Source organism: Tamandua tetradactyla, chromosome 3, assembly GCF_023851605.1.
Source record: "Tamandua tetradactyla isolate mTamTet1 chromosome 3, mTamTet1.pri, whole genome shotgun sequence".
Lineage (NCBI taxonomy): Eukaryota > Metazoa > Chordata > Mammalia > Pilosa > Myrmecophagidae > Tamandua > Tamandua tetradactyla.
This window is the reverse complement of record NC_135329.1, coordinates 128,102,393-128,119,751: the sequence shown is the minus strand read 5'-3', so window position 1 is coordinate 128,119,751 and position 17,359 is coordinate 128,102,393. Positions and strand designations below refer to the sequence as shown.

The window sequence follows — 17,359 nt, the reverse complement described above, 5'->3', positions numbered from 1 at the left end:
TGTCCTTTCCTTTCAGTCTGGAAAACTCCTTTAGCATTGCTTGTAAGGCATATCTAGTGGTATAGAACTCCCTCAGTTGTTGTTTATCTGGAAATTCAACACACAAATATTTTGTACAACTGCCTTCTTGCCTCCCTGTTTTCTGCTCAACGCTTAATCTTGAATCTTTCAGAATTCTCTCCTTGTCCTTGGCATTGGAGAATCTTACTACTACATGTTTAAGTGTGGTTATCTTTGAGTTTATCCTGTTTTGGGGTTCACTGGACTCCTAGGATGTGCATATTCATGTTTTTTGTAAAATTTAGTCATGTTTTGCCATTATTTCTTTGAATATTCCTTCTGTCCCGTTTTCTCTTCTCCTTCTGGGATTTCCCTAATGTGCCTATTGAAACCCTTGATGGTGGCCCACAGGTCTCTTAGTCTCTATTCATTCTTTTTTATTCTTTTTCTGCTGATCATCCGTAATCATTTCAGTCATCTTGTCTTTGAGATCACTGATTCTTTCTTCAGCCACCTCCAGTTATCTGTTGAAATACTCTAGGGAATTTTTCATTTCAATTACTGTGTTCTTTAACTCCAGGATTTATGGGGAAAGTCTTTATATTGTTCATTGTTTTCATCATATCCTTTAGTTATCTCTCTGTGTTTTCTTTTTATCTTCCTGAACATATTAACAATTATTTTAAAGTCTATGAGAATCCCAAGTCTGGTCCTCTTCATTGATGATTTTTAGAGGTTTATTTTGTTCCTTTGGCTATGCCATCATTTACCATTTCTTCATTATTATAATTTTTGTCCATTTTAATATTTCAAAATTTAATTCTGTCATTTAGTCTTTGAGCTGTTTGTTCCTTAAATTTCCATATCCAGCTAGTGATATGAGAGAGATTTTCTTGAGTACCAGAAGCTAATCAAAACAAACCAAGGCAAAAAGCACCTTTCCCTCTCTTTGCAAAATTGGCTCTGCTTTGGCTGTATGTCTCCTTGAGAGCTATCAGGAAGATCAGGGGAGGGCAGATGGGAAGTCCTAGGTCTTCTTTATCTTACCTGAGCCTGCATGGAGGTAAGATGAATACTGACTCATCTCCTGGGCTTGTACTTGCTAGAGGCCTCAGAAATTCCCTGTTTACAGCTTAAGGTGTTTGAGTGAATTCCCCTGTACTCCCTTTGAAATAGACCACCTCCACCTTATGGGTGCTCTCTTGAATGACTTAATGCAGGTAGGCTTTGTTTTTTGTAGGGGAAAGGGGCTGCATGGATGTTTCAATGGTAGAATGCTCACCTGACATGCAGGAGACCTGGGTTCAATTCCCAGACCATGCATCGCTCCTTCCCCTTCCCCTCACCCCCCACCCCCCAAAATGCAGGTAGCCTTTTGCCTCAAGCCACTTCAACTTAATGGTTTTTCACACTGTTTCATTTGTCAGCAACTGGCTTCATGACAACCTCTGCGAGAGCAAGCGGGAGACATGTTTCTGATTCAGTCTTTCAGATATCCACCAAAAGATTGGCACTTCTATACAGGCACTCTAGTATGCACATAGGGGTCACTCTGCCTCCTCTGGAACAGGGTCTTGGGAGCACAGTGACAGCACAAGCTGGCTGTACCCCGCATTGGGAAGGGATTGTGGTAAGGGCCAGCAAGGGTACCTAGAGCTTCTTCTATGGTGTTTGAAGCTGCATTTTCTTAATTCAGCACTTGCCTGATTAATGCATCCATTTAACTGTTTTCTTTCCTTTTGGGGAAGGTTACTGTCTTTAAGACTCCTCTTCTACCCTTGCCTGAGGGGGTTGGAACAGTGGCCATCCTCAGAGCTGACCCCAGGCATCTGAAGAAGCTGATTAAAGATTGAAATTTGTGATCAGGCCAAATACCCCTGGATTTTATGCCCCAGCCTGGCAGTAACAAGAGTCCAGGAACCTGAACTCTGATCTCTACTGCTGCCAACCACAAGGTTAGGATAAGGTGGGATGTTAGCTGCTGCAGAGAAGGTAAAATTCATTGATATTTATCTCAGTTTACCTGCCTCTTGCCCTTCTACCCTGGATGCTTCACAGTACTTCCCCAAACTTCGGAGCTTCAAAGTAGTCTACTGAGATAGTTTCTGCCAGTTCATTAGTTGTTTTGGTGGAGGGACTGATTCCTGGAGTATCTCTCTCTGCCATTTTCCCACAGTCCTTTCTATTGTGGATTTTAGGGAACTAATTCTTAATCTGAAAAGAAGTAGACTTAATAGGTCAAAGAATATGGGCATTTTTATGACTTGAAACATATTGCCAAATTGCTTTCCATAAGAGTTGTAGTAATTTACAATATCCCAGTACCCAAGAGTGTGATGTACCTATTTCACTTGCTTAGCACCTTTAGGAACTGTCATTAAAAGAACATTTATTTTTGAAATTATTGCCTCACTTAAATATATGAATATCTTATATTAGGAAGGTCATTATAATTATACATCCTTTGAGTTTCTGAATCCATTATAAAAATTGACGACCAGGTAGTTCTGTTGGAACAATATGATCCTCAAGTGAACCATGAGTATAAAAGTGTTGCATTTTGTATTTTATTGGCATTTTACCTTTATTTGCTACTAATAATAAACCTCATGCTGTTTCAATACAGGAAATGAGTGTTAAGTCCATGTTCGTATCTGAAAATTTCTCAATAGTGTCTTTTGTGTTTTACTCTTTTGTGATTAGTTTGGCACTGAATTTGGAACTGGTAGGTGAGAACATTACTTCCTCTCCTTTCCTACATGAATTTCCTATGTGAACTTAAGGTAGGGAGTTACTTATATCAGTAGTTCTTAGACTTCAGCTTGTATTAGAATGCTTTAGAGGGTGTGTTAAAACAGAGATTGCTGCTGCCCACCCTCAGTAGTTCTGATTCTGTAGGTCTAGGGTAGAGCAGAGAATTTCCCTTTTCTAACAGATTCCTAGTGATGCTCATGCTACCGGGTTGGGCCCCAGAAACTCTTGAGATACCTTGATAAAGGGGAATATGTTAACTTGTTCTTATCTGGGCCAGGAAATAGAAATTGCTCTAGGATGCTGACAGAGCCTGTCCCAGGGGGCAGTTGTGTTCTGATGCATCAGGTGAAATTTCCTCTCTTTTCCAAACTTAAGAGGACGAGGCCTATTTATCCTTTAAGAGTTTGTATCTGAGTCCTGGGTTTTCTTTGTAGATTTTCACTACTTCTCTGACAATCTTCTTTCTTCTTCTCCCTCTGTGGTTCTTCCAACACTTTTAGTGTCTGGTACCTGACTTCAGTATGGCGTAAGCAAAGGATTTTCACGGAAGGATTCTGTAGATCAGTGGGTACATCATAAATGTGGGCTTGTGGTATTTAGCTTTGATCTGAGCAAAGACCTTCAGTAACCCCGTCCAAGCATTCCTGCTTATGTTCCCTCTTAGGGCTGTAGGTTCTGGGGTCATCTCAGGTCTACTGAGTCTCAACCTTTGATGATAGGGCTTTGTTTTTATTTCTGTATGCAGAAACTCCATAGATGTGTTGTTCTAATGCTGTAGTTGTCTGCTTGTACATTTAAACGCTAAATGATATACTCATGCTTGTTCATCTTTGAGAGAACCTTTGACTTAAGAGTCATCCATGCAGCATGAATCTCTGTTATCTTAATCCTACAGCTTATAGTATATTTAAAAACAAGCATAGAGTTTCCAGTTTGATTTAAATGTCTTATAAATTTGTCATGTATGTGACAGGTACAATTCACTACTGTCAATAGTTCAGTTATCCCAGAGATTAAAAAATGCAGTGCTAAGGTTCCCATCAGAATATCTGTCAGAATATTTGAAAAGCCAGTGCACTCAGATTGTACAAGCGAACACATTTAGAAATAGGACAAGGATGTTCCTTTATTGTACTTGGCTGTCACCACATGTTTATTGTGATGTGCCAGTGTCTTCCCTTGCTGTGGTCTCCTCAGAGCCATTGCACTCAACTTGAAGTCCATGTGACTGCTCCCTGGAGCCATGGAGCGCTTCTCCTTGAGACTACTGGGAGGTAGTGAAATGTCCTGTTTCAAATTCCAGCCTCTGGAGCCATCCTCTATGACTCCATCACTTACATCAGTTTCATCACCCCCAAAATTTTGATAATATTAGTATCTGCTTTAAAGGGTTATGATGATTAGATTATGATAATGTATATAGAGCACCAATGCATGCTTGCCACATAGTAAGTACTCAGCAGTGTAGTTATTGAAATTGTTTCCTTTCCACTAGAAATGAGTGAAGGCCACTGTCACCCACTCTCGTTCACTCAGACAGTATATTTGTTTCCTCTCTTTACTGCCCAGAGGAAGGCTGTGTGGGCAGGCACTTGTTCACTCTGTTACAGACTTTGTTATATTGTGATGGAATCATTTATTAGAATGCAGTAAAAATTATTTGGATCTCATTGAAAAATCCCTGCTGGCTAAGCTGCAACTCTTAAGGGGTGGGACCAGGAAACAACTTGTTAGAATAAGCCTGTGTTTGGCACAAATAATTTGGAAAAACCTCTTCCAATTAATCCTTGAGCTTGCCAGGGAACTGCGTGTGCTTCTGTTCCTAAGCACAATGGGTGTGTGCATGGAAACCATGACAACTACTTCTTTACAACTTAATATGCAACATGTTTCATGTTCCATTACTGTAAGAATATTAAGGTTTGAACAAAGGGAAGAATTATATTACAGAAAATTTTCATATTCATTCAAGTAATTTCTTTCAGGGCTTTTTCTTTTTTTAAAAAATGTATGGGCATTTACCTCTATACAAGGTCTCCAAGGCATGTTGCTCATAGCTTAACTCAGAAGAACAGCCTTGCATCTCTCCTAGGCTATTCTCCCCTCTCCTCTGACAACTGTGTATAATACTAATAAATATTTTAGTAGAGTCTAACTACACAGTAATCCATAAACCATTTCCTTTTGCTATGCTTAACTGTTGAGGGTCCTAGGAATCAGAATTAATTTTATAATTTTAATGCTGATATCTAGACAACAGTCAGTCTTGACTTTGAGTACTGTGTATGCATGGTTCCATATGCCCGTGAACTGCAGGATGGATAGAGGGGTGAAGATACAGCTGGCATGCCATGGACTTAACTTAGCAGGAAAGAGAGCTACCTTCCAATTCTGTTCCTGCTTTCAGAAAGGAGTACCTGCCATGGGGTTGGGCAGGACTTCTCAACAGTGTGCTTCTGTTGAGTCTTAGAAATCCTGACATAGTGAATCTCTCTCTCTCTCTCTCTTTTTTTTTTTTCACATGAGCAGGCACCGGGAATCGAACCCGGGTCCTCTGGCGTGGCAGGCAAGCATTCTTGCCTGCTGAGCCACCATGGCCCGCCCCATACTGAATCTCTTAACCCTCTGGCAGTGAGGTAGGGCCACATGGGGGCCACAGCTCCCTGGGCTGTCTTCACTTCTGTCACATGCAGTCTCGTCTGTGTATCTTTTTTGATGTGGAACATGGACTGAGAAAAGTTTTTGAAGTGTGTTAAGAGAAGTACCACAAATATTGGCTATATCATTTTTTAACAAAACTTTTTATTGTAGTGACATGTTCAGTTCAAATTTCCATTTTACTCACTTTCAAATGTGCAATTTAATGACATTAATTATATTCAAAATAATAGAACTACTACCACCAACATCCATTACCCCCAACTTTTTCCTCACCTCACCCAGAGACTTAGCAACCTATAATCTACTGTCTCTATAAAATTTGCTTATTCTAGGTATGTCATATAAGCAAAATCATAACATATTTATCCTTTTGTGTCTGGTTTATTTCACTCCACATAGAGGACTTTCATCTGTGTCATTGCATATATCAGGACTTCATTCCTTTTTATGACTGAATAATATCCCATTGTGTGTATATATCATGTTTTGTTTATCCATTAATCCATTGATGGACTCTTGGGGTTGCTTCCACCTTTTGGCTGCTGTGAATAATGCTGCTATGGCCTTGGTGTACAAGTATATTTTCAAGTCCTCCTTTCAATTTAGGGTATACCTTCTTTTTTTTTTTTTTTTTTTTTTTTTTTTTGCCTTTTTTTTTTTTTTTTTTTAATTAAAAAAAGAATTAACAAAACAATTAGAAATCATTCCAATCTACATGTACAATCAGTAATTCTTAATAACATCACATAGTTGCATATTCATCATTTCTTAGTACATTTGCATCGATTTAGAAAAAGAAATAAAAAGACAACAGAATAAGAATTAAAACAATAATAGAAAGAAAAAAAAACAAAAAAAAACAAAAACAAAAAACCTATACCTCACATGCAGCTTCATTCAGTGTTTTAACATAATTGCATTACAATTGGGTAGTATTGTGCTGTCCATTTCTGAGTTTTTATATCCAGTCCCGTTGTACAGTCTGTATCCCTTCATCTCCAATTATCCCTTCTCTTTTTTTTTTTTTTTTAATTAACGGAAAAAAAGAAATTAACCCAACATTTAGAGATCATACCATTCTACACATGCAATCATTAATTCTTAACATCATCACATAGATGCATGATCATCATTTCTTAGTACATTTGCATTGGTTTAGAAGAACTAGCAACATAACCGAAAAAGATATAGAATGTTAATATAGAGAAAAAAATAAAAGTAATAATAGTAAAATCAAAACAAAACAAAACAAAACAAAACAAAAACCTATAGCTCAGATGCAGCTTCATTCAGTGTTTTAACATGATTACTTTACAATTAGGTATTATTGTGCTGTCCATTTTTGAGTTTTTGTATCTAGTCCTGTTGCACAGTCTGTATCCCTTCAGCTTCAATTACCCATTGTCTTACCCTGTTTCTAACTCCTGCTGAACTCTGTTACCAATGACGTATTTCAAGTTTATTCTCGAATGTCCGTTCACATCAGTGGGACCATACAGTATTTGTCCTTTAGTTTTTGGCTGGATTCACTCAGCATAATATTCTCTAGGTCCATCCATGTTATTACATGGTTCATAAGTTTATCTTGTCTTAAAGCTGCATAATATTCCATCGTATGTATATACCACAGTTTGTTTAGCCACTCTTCTGTTGATGGAGATTTTGGCTGTTTCCATCTCTTTGCAATTGTAAATAATGCTGCTATAAACATTGGTGTGCAAATGTCCGTTTGTGTCTTTGCCCTTAAGTCCTTTGAGTAGATACCTAGCAATGGTATTGCTGGGTCGTATGGCAATTCTATATTCAGCTTTTTGAGGAACCGCCAAACTGCCTTCCACAGTGGTTGCACCCTTTGACATTCCCACCAACAGTGGATAAGTGTGCCTCTTTCTCCGCATCCTCTCCAGCACTTGTCATTTTCTGTTTTGTTGATAATGGCCATTCTGGTGGGTGTAAGATGATATCTCATTGTGGTTTTGATTTGCATTTCTCTAATGGCCAGGGACATTGAGCATCTCTTCATGTGCCTCTTGGCCATCCGTATTTCCTCTTCTGAGAGGTGTCTGTTCAAGTCTTTTTCCCATTTTGTAATTGGGTTGGCTGTCTTTTTGTTGTTGAGATGAACAATCTCTTTATAAATTCTGGATACTAGACCTTTATCTGATATATCATTTCCAAATATTGTCTCCCATTGTGATGGCTGTCTTTCTACTTTCTTGATGAAGTTCTTTGATGCACAAAAGTGTTTAATTTTGAGGAGTTCCCATTTATTTATTTCCTTCTTCAGTGCTCTTGCTTTAGGTTTAAGGTCCATAAAACCGCCTCCAGTTGTAAGATCCATAAGATATCTCCTAGGGTATACCTTCTTGAATCTTGTCTCATTAAGAATTTTTCCTAAGATTCATTTGTGTATATTACCTTCACGATATTTTCCATAATCAAATGTCACTTGTATCTTTTACTTACTTCATCTTTCCCTTTAAATTGGCTTCTTTTAAAACTGAAATTTATTTTAAAAGGAAATTATTCTTGCTAGTGTAAGTGGAAAACTGGAGTCATACGACACGAAATACATAATTAATAAAATGAAAAAACTTTGCCCATGAACTACATCAAATGTTCTCATATATTAGCCCTGGAGGAAACACGGTGTTAACAGTTCTCTCAGAAGACAAATACGAACATTTTTGTCCTTCACTCTGAAATGGTTTTAGCTCTAAATGCTGATGGCGTTAATTGTTATCTGTAGCCCTCTGTGGATAGAGAGGCCGGAGACCTCTGTTCTCACCTGTTACCTGGATCTGGGGTGTGTATGTACCTGGTCGGGAGAGTTGGGAGGACAGCCTGTGCCATGTGAAGCAAGCACACTGTGACACATGATTAATGCAGAGAGTGGCATATGTAATTGTCCCATCATTGGCTATTCGGGAAGAATTCTAGAGTATAAACAGGGGGTAAAACTCTAGTTCCTAGCCTTGCCGTTAATTAACTGAACTTGGATAAGTAAATTTACATGTTAGGCTTTGTGCTGGTTTGAAAAGATTTGTATACCTTAGAAAAGTCATGTTTTAATCCTAATCCCATTTTATAAAGGCAACCATTTCTTCTAATCCCTATTCAGTACTGTATGTTGGAAAGTTTAATTAACTTATCTTCATGGAGATGTGACTCAATCAGTATGGCTATTAAACCTGATTAGGTGGAGATGTGTCTCCACCCATTCCAGGTGGGTCTTGATTACTTTACTGGAATCCTATAAAAGAGGAAACATTTTGGAGAAAGGAGAGATTCTGAGAGCGCAGAGAAGAATGACAGAGCCACGACAGAGAATGTCACGGAACAACATAGCCATGAGAAGCAGAGAGTCTATCAGCCAGCTACCTTCGGAGATGAAGAAGGAAAACATCTCCCGGGAAGCTTCATGAAACAGAAAGCCAGGAGAGAAAGCTAGCAGATGATGCCGTGTTTGCCACGTGCCTTTCCACTTAAAAGAGAAACCCTGAACTTCATCGGCCTTCTTGAACCAAGGTATCTGTCCCTGGATGCCTTTGATTAGACATATCTATAGACTTGCTTTAATTGGGACGTTTTGTCGGCCTTAGAACTGTAAGCTAGCAACTTTTTAAATTCCCCCTTTTAAAAGCCATTCCATTTCTGGTATATTGCATTCTGGCAGCTAACAAACTAGAACAGGCCTCAATTACTTCTTCTGAAGAAAAGGAAGGATATGATGTACATGATTCTAACATCCTGCCAATGTCTCTTGGCCTCACCTTCTGCTTATTCAAAGTATAGCCAAGTCCACAATTCCTTTTCTGCAGTGGGGAAATCCCCCAAAGCTTTGAAGACCAAAAGTGTTTTATACTTACTTGGCAGACAACCTGACCTGACTAGAACGCATTTGGCAGTCAGACCTGACCTGAAGTGACATGAGGATACTGACGGCTTGTATTCATTCCACTTGGTGTGATGATTCGTATATTTCACTGTGGAAATGTGGTTGATTGTGGGGTGCTTCTCAGACCCTGCTAGGAATATAAGATATGGTATAAGCCTCCTTTTACCTTTGTACATTGCAAAAAGTTCCAAATTCTGAAAACACATCTGACCTTCAAGTGTTTCGGATAAAGGATGATAGATATATAATCAGCATTCACTCAACCAATATTTATTTAATATCTATAATATTCTAGATACTGTGATAGGCTAAAAAACAAACAAACAAAAACCAAATCCAATTTTAGTTGAGAAAGCTACTTATTACAAATCAGTAGATTTAGCTAGTATGGTTGAGATGTACGAAAATGGTGACTCATACTTGGTGGACACTGAACGGTGGTTGGGGGAGTGGGGTGGGGGAGCGTTTTCTCAGAAGATAGAAAGCATGAATTGAGTCATAAATGTTGAATGATGCATGAATGATGAATAGGAGCTCTTCAGTTGGACAACTTGAGAGGATCTAGGGGTGCAGGTGGGAAAGAGAAATAGATGATGACTGATATTCTAGGCAAAAGGAAGAGCTGTGGGAATTCATAAGTAGTTGATGAAACTGCAAGTAGTTCCAGCCTGTCGGATCCACAGGTATGTGAAGGAAGGAGGGCAGTGATGGGGAATGGACTTAATGGGGACTGGGTTCCATCCTGTTGAAAGTGGGCAGCATTGATGGAATACAAGAGGCGAGTGGCTTAATGAGCTCCTTGCTTTGTCCTGCAGATCTTGCTGGAGGCAGTGGAATTTGGTAGAAGGTTGTCAGGGAGAACTTGAAGCAGAGAGGCTTGTAGATCTCAGAAGCAGCCCTTAAGGCAGGGAAAAAATGGGTGCCCTGGCCCAAGGCATTAGTGGGGAGCAACTTAAGAAAGGCCTTACTGCCAGAGATTTGGTTTTAGAAAGATCACTCAGGCACTTCATTCTTTCCAAAGCACTGTCCAGGGCATCCTTTTGATGTGCATGTCAGCTGTATGATGTGTACTTTAAAAATGTTAGAACATTGAGACATTTCCATGAAGGTGTTTACTCAGCCATGTAGTCAGTTAATGGTAGGGATTTTGAATTGGTAGAAATGTTTGCCCCAGAGAAGAGAGAACTTTCAGTTAGACATATGCCCCCGGTGGGTGGGGGGGAGGGGAGGGGAACTATAGTAAAAACCAGATACACATATTTGCCAAAAGTTGTAGGGGAATTGATTGTGAAAAATTTCTCTTATTTCTTTCCTGTGACCCCTTTGAGTCACACTGTTCTTCTTAATGGAGAGGCAGGACCTGGCTCAGTTTGTTCCTTCTTTACCTGCTATTAAAAGTTCCTCTTCCTCTGAATTCCTGTATTATTCATTGTTTGTATCATTCATTTGGCCCTTGAAGAAATACTTTGTATTTTTAGTTACTTTTCCTGAATGCATGCTGTCCTCTTTGCTGGCTCATAAAAAGGAGTTCACTTTTTGCTTGGCTATCCTTTTTGTTTGTTACATCCTGGCAGAAATGAGTAGCAATTGTAAGTAACTTCCCATCTTGACAATATAAGCGACTTTACAGTCTGGCCTCAACTGCTCATACTGCCTCCTGCTCTCTCTCCCACCATCCTATCACCTTATATATCACCTTATATAGTCCCTGTGTTAGTCACAGGAAACTTCATTCTATCTCTCCAACATGTGAGGGTCTTTTATAACTCCTTGTGTATACTTCATACCTCTCCCTCTGCCTGGAATGCCCCTTCTCCTTGATGTTCTCTCTTCCCATTTCTCTTCTATGCTCTGTAAACTCCCTATCTTTCTAAATCCACCCAAGCTCTATCTCCCCTGGAAAGCTTTCTTATGCTTCAATGACACCCAGTTTATGTATGGTACTTAATAAACCACAAAGATACTTCCTTCTCTGCAACCTGCTAGGTACCACTGTCCTTCTCACCGTCTCCTTGCGGGTACTCTATTGCTAATTTGTAATTTACTTTTTTCACATCTACCTTTCCCATTATTATTCTTGATGCCAAGACTGTGTTTTTCATTTTCAAATCCCTAGTGCTGAGCCCAACCTCTGGCACACACGGTTAAGGGCTCCAAATGGTTATTAAGTCAATTTTGAAACTAACAGATAAAACTATTATTTTTACCTAAAAGCGTTTAAGCTGTCTTTGCCTTTCAAGATATAAAGCTGGTAGTGGGATGAATTTTTTTTTAATACCATTTTACTTGTTTCGATAGAATCAGTACATTTAGAAAACGTATTTTAGCATCATTGGTATCTGTGATGGTTTAAAGCAGTATGTACCCCAAAAAAGATCATGTTGTTGTTGTTGTTTTTAACTTTTTTTTATTGTATAACATATATACAAAGCAAAGAAATAAAAAAGAAATAGTTTTCAAAGCACTCTTCAACAAGTGGTTACAGGACATATACTAGAATTTGTCGTGGGCTACCATACGATCCTTTCAGATTTTTCCTTCTAGCTGCTCCAGAATATAGGAGGCTAGAGGGCCTAAATACTTTTTATCGTCACAATTGACTTTTTTTCCCTTCTTTTTTTTTTTGTGAACAAAAACATATACATATAAAAGCTATAAATTTGAAAGCATAGCACCACGTTTAGTTGTAGAACATATTTCAGAGTTTGACATGGGTTACAATTTTACAATTTTAGGTTTTTACTTCTAGTTGCTCTAAAATACTGGAGACTAAAAGATATCAGTTTAATGATTCGGCAATCATATTCATTTCTTAAATCCTATCTTCTATGTGTAATTCCACCATCAGCTTTGATCTTTCCGTACCTCTCTTTGAGGTTGTTTGCGCTATGGCAGTTATAAATTTTTCAAATGGGAAGAGTCTGTCACTAATATGGGTTAGGGAAATGGAACTATCTGATATTCTGGAGAGGCTGGGCTAGGTTTCAGGACTTATCTGGACCTATCTAAAGTTGTAGGTTTCTGGAAAGTTACTCTAGTGCCTGGAACCCTTGTGGGATCTTCTATATTGTCCTAGGTGTTCTTTAGGATTGGCTGGAATGGTCCTGGTTGGGGGTTGGCAGGTTATGACAGGTAGCAAGGTCTATCTGAAGCTTTCATAAGAGCAGCCTCCAGAGTAGCCTCTCCACTCGATTTGAACTTTCTCTGCCACTGATACTTCATTAATTATACTTCTTTTCCCCTTTTGGTCAGGATGGAGTTGTTGACCCCACAGTGCCAGGTCTGGGTTCATCCCTGGGAGTCCTCTCCCACGTCGCTAGGGAGATTTACACCCCTGAATGTCATGTCCCACGTAGCGGGGAGGGATTTGATTTCACTTGCAGAGTTGGGCGTAGAGAGATTGAGGCCACATCTGAAGAACAGAGGTCCTCCAGAAGTAACTGTTAGGCATGCCTGTAGGTGGTCTAAGCTTCTCTCCTACCTACATAAGCTTCACAAGAGTAAACCTCATGATTGAGGGCATGGCCTATTGATTTGGGTATCCCTTAAGTTTGACACAGTATCAGGGGATCCCCTGAAATACATTTTTGAGGTTCTTTGTGACAAGTTTCCATTATTTGGGAGAAAAAAGGACTTTACTTACCTTCAGCTTCCACTAGATTTTGAGTTCCTTGAAAAGTAATATTTTATCACCTTCAACATTTAATACAGTGTTGCACAGATAGTAGGTGCTTAATGGGCTTCTATTGATTGAGATAATTGGTTTCCTTATCAAATAGAATTGTAAGTGAAGTCTGTGGTTTAATCCCAGGTTTATTTTATTCAACAAAAGCATTACCATTGTCAGATGGTCATTCAGCAATGGTCAATGGTTAAAGACAGAAAAATGTGACAAAGTCCCAGGCAGAATAAATTAAATGGTTTTTCTTTATAGTTTGACTTTTTTTGTCATTTATGTGTGAAATATAAACACAAGGGAGAACTTCAGCTTTGTGTTGTGAAATTCTTTGTTGGGTACCACCAAATTCTGTGTTTTAAAAATTTTGTCAGATTTCCCCCCCTCCCCCATTTATAGTAAAATCCAGCCTTGTATTATTACTGCTCACATTCACATAACCCTTCCCCAGCGTTCTAGGAAAATTACCTCCAATAACTGCCTATTTTTAAGGAATTAATTCAGTCTATTAAAGGCATTCTCAGAAAAATTGAGGGGATGTTAAATGGTACACCTGTTACTGTTTCTAGTATAGTCATGTGGCCTGTGAAAAGGTATAGGTTATCATGCAGGTCCATATGCAGTTGTATTTTATGTGATGTCTGTTAGTACTAATAGAGAATTGAAAGAGTTTAGTTTGAATGCTTCCTGAGATTCTTATCAGAGCAATAGGTAGGACTTCTGAGATGAGGGGCCCCAAGTCTTAAGAAAACAGCAATCTATGCCACTATGAGCTGTTTAAAACTCTTACTGGAAAGATTTTTTTTTGTCCTTTTTATTTATTTATTTATTTAAAATTTTTTTTAAAAATATAACAACAAACTCAAACATTCTCAACATATGATCATTCCATTCTGCACATATATAATCAGTATCTCACAATATCATCACATAGTTGCATATTCATCATCGTGATCATTTCTTAGAACATTTGCATCAATTCAGAAAAAGAAATAAAAGGAAAACAAAAAAATTCATATATACTATACCCCTTGCCCCTCCCGTTCATCGATCACTAGCATTTCAGTCTACTAAATTTACTTTAACATTTGTTCCCCCTATTATTTATTTTTATGCCGTATGTTTTACTTGTCTATTGATAAGGTAGATTAAAGGAGCATCAGACACAAGGTTTTCATGATCACACAGTAACATTGTGAATGCTCTATCATTATACATTCATCATCAAGAAACATGGCTACTAGAACATAGCTCTACATTTTCAGGCAGTTTCCTCCAGCCTCTCCATTACATCTTGACTAATAATGTGATATCTATTTAATGCGTAGGAATAACTTCCAGGATAACCTCTTGACTCTGTTTGGAATCTCTCAGCCATTGACACTTTATTTTGTCTCATTTCACTCTCCCCTCTTTTGGTCGAGAAGATTTTCTCAATCCCTTGATACTGAGTCCCAGCTCATTCTAGGATTTCTGTTCCATGTTGCCAGGAAGGTCTGCACCCCTGGGAGTCATGTCCTACATAGACAGGGGGAGGGCGATGAGTTTGCTTGTTGTGTTGCCTGCAGAGAGAGGCTACATCTGAGCAACAGAAGAGGTTCTCTTGGGGGTGACTCTTAGGTCTAATTTTAAGTAGGCTTGACTTGTCCTTTCTGGGGTCAAGTGTCACATGAAGAAACCCCAAGATTGGGGGCTCAGCCTGTTGCTTTGGTTGTCCCCACTGCTTGTGAGAATATCAAGAATTCTCCACTTGGGGAAGTTGAATTTTCCCCCTTTCTCACCATTCCCCCAAGGGGACTTTGCAAAAACCTTTTTACTCACTGTTCAAATCACTCTGGGATTTATTGGGCCATCACTCTGGACAAACCTACAAAATCTTATGCCCTACTCAAGGTTCCAAGTACTTATGGTGTTCAGTTAAGCTGTCTACATAAGTTATATTAAGAACTGCACTAGTCAAAATAGAAATTTTGTACCACATAAACATTTTTTGCTTTAGTCACACATAAGTTAAAATTTTAAAATATTAATTACCATTTATTTTCAACACCCTGCAGTAATGACATTCCTTTGTTCTTCCTCATGCAAAAACATTTTTAAATTTGTACATTTAGTCACTATCATTATACACTCTAGGCATTCCTAGATTATACCATCTCAGCCAGAAAGATTTTTAATCTGTTGCCTGAAACACATTACAAATGCAGTTTTGACATGTGGATAAGTTACTTAAAGACTAAAAGTGTATCAAGTAGAAGTTTTTCCCTGTAATTGAATCTACTTTCCATTAAAAAAAAAAAAAGCTTATTTAGTGCACATTTTTGATGATTTTTAAAAATCTGTAGTATTTCTGTAACAGATACTACTTATCTGATCTTTCGCATAGACGGTTTATGTTTATATGGGATTTTTGAGTGGATTCTCACTGTTAAGTGTTTCTATGATAAAAAATTGGTTTGAAGCTTTTCAAGTGGCTTATAGGCACTAGAAAAACATAACTGTAGCTTTCCTCTCAGTCTGCTTCTCTCTTTCCCAACAACCAATAGGAATAGAAGAAAGTTACTTGTAGGAAGAAAAGAGGACAGTAATCCAGACACCCCACTAAATTCATTCTTTAAGCCCAGTAGCCTGATAAGGGAGGAAACAAATAATAGATTTTCTTCATTTCATCTCTGTAAGAGAAAAGAATCAATTTTATAATTCCAATGATTAAGTTTTTCTGTGGTCTCTTTGAGTATATTCGAGTTTTTTGCTTTTTTTAAATGTCTTTTGTATGCCCAAAGCCTGGTCTTCTTTATCGATTGTTTCTGAAGTTTTATCTTCCTCTTTTGGATGAGCCATTATTTTACTATGTCTTTGCAATATTTAGTTGCTCAATTTACAGCTTAGTATTTTAATGTATTAACTCTGAGATTTAGTCCCTGAGCTGTCCCTTAGGTTTGCATCCAGTAATGATAGGTTGAAATTCCTTTGAGTATTAGGAGCTAACAAAAACCAACCAACCACTGCAAAAACCTTTCAGATTTTACACCTCCTGTCGAGATTAGCCCTAGGCAGAAGCACAGGGTTGTCTTCTGCATTTCCTGAGCCTTTCTGAGCCTGTGTCTTGTTCTGGGCTTGTGCTCGCTGAAGGCCGTAGGAATTCCACCCTTTATAGAAATCCAAATGTCCACCTACTTCATAAGAAATAAACCGACCCATCCCCTAGTTCTATTGTATGTTTTAGCTCTATTTTCTGTCTTAAAGCTGGTAATCCTTTGGGCATAATTTAGCTGTCCTCATGCTGCTTCTGTGTAGAAGGCGAGTTTTGTGAGGGCAAGACAGAAACCAGTGTCTTCCTTCAGTCCTTCAGGCTGCCACCAGTAGATTAACACTGAGATATAGGCACCCCGCTGTGCACACAGGGATCACAGTGGGAACACAGGCCACCTCCACACTGCTGGGAGGGAGCGAAGGAAGGGCCAGCAAGGGTGCCAAGAAGCTTCCCCTTTTGCTTTTCAGGCTTTGTCTTCTGATTCAACACTTGTCCAGTTACTGCAATCCTTTAAGGAAGATGCGCTCAGCCAGTTTTCCCTAGTTGTTCAGGGATTCTGTGGGAGGATAAGCCACTGAGCATTTTAAACTGCAATCTTAGTTGACCAGCAGTGATGGAATTTAAAATTCCTATATTTGTGGAATGACTGTTCTTTGTGAAAAGTAAGCAATTGATGTAATTTTGCTGGAAAGAAGGGTTTCCAAGATTGCAGAAACCATACAGGGACAGAACCTGAAATTGGCCGTTGCTATCTTTGCATTTGTTTTTAGGTAAGAAGAGATTTCATCCTTCTTAACCATTGCAAACAGCTGTCATTCTCTACATTGTATTCTGTGTCTTCAGTCTGAGAGTAAATTATAGAGCCATCAACATACAGCTGTCTCTGGCTTTTAGAAGGTACCAGTAACCTTAAAATGAATGAATAAGTAAATGAACATTTCATATGGCATTATTTATATCCTTCCTAATGGGGAGGGATTGTTTTATAGCAATGATTTTTTTTTCTAGTTGACAAAATCACCTCATGACAGAAAAGAAGGGTATTTTGATGGTGGTCATGGATTATTTATTTGCTTCTAGCTCTAGTTTGTGGACAACTTTTTATTCCTCTTTTTATCCCTAGATCCATATACCTCCTTCAGGTGTACTAACCCTTTTCGGCCACTGTTTTAGTTGGCACAGTGCCGGAATGTACCATACCAGAAATGGAACAGCTTTTAAAAGGGGGGAATTTATTAAGTTGCAAGTTTTCAGTTCTAAGGCTGTGAAAATGTCCAAATTAGTCAAGGCTATGAAAATGTCCAAATTAAGGCACCATAAGAGGTTATCTTCACTC

General features: G+C 38.6%; 1 protein-coding gene across 10 annotated transcripts in view; it reads left to right on the top strand.

Annotated features, from left to right (window-relative positions):
• Positions 1 to 17,359, top strand: part of ACVR1 (activin A receptor type 1) — a 140,685-nt gene that overhangs the window by 120,495 nt on the left and 2,831 nt on the right. The gene's annotated exons all lie outside the window — the stretch shown is intronic.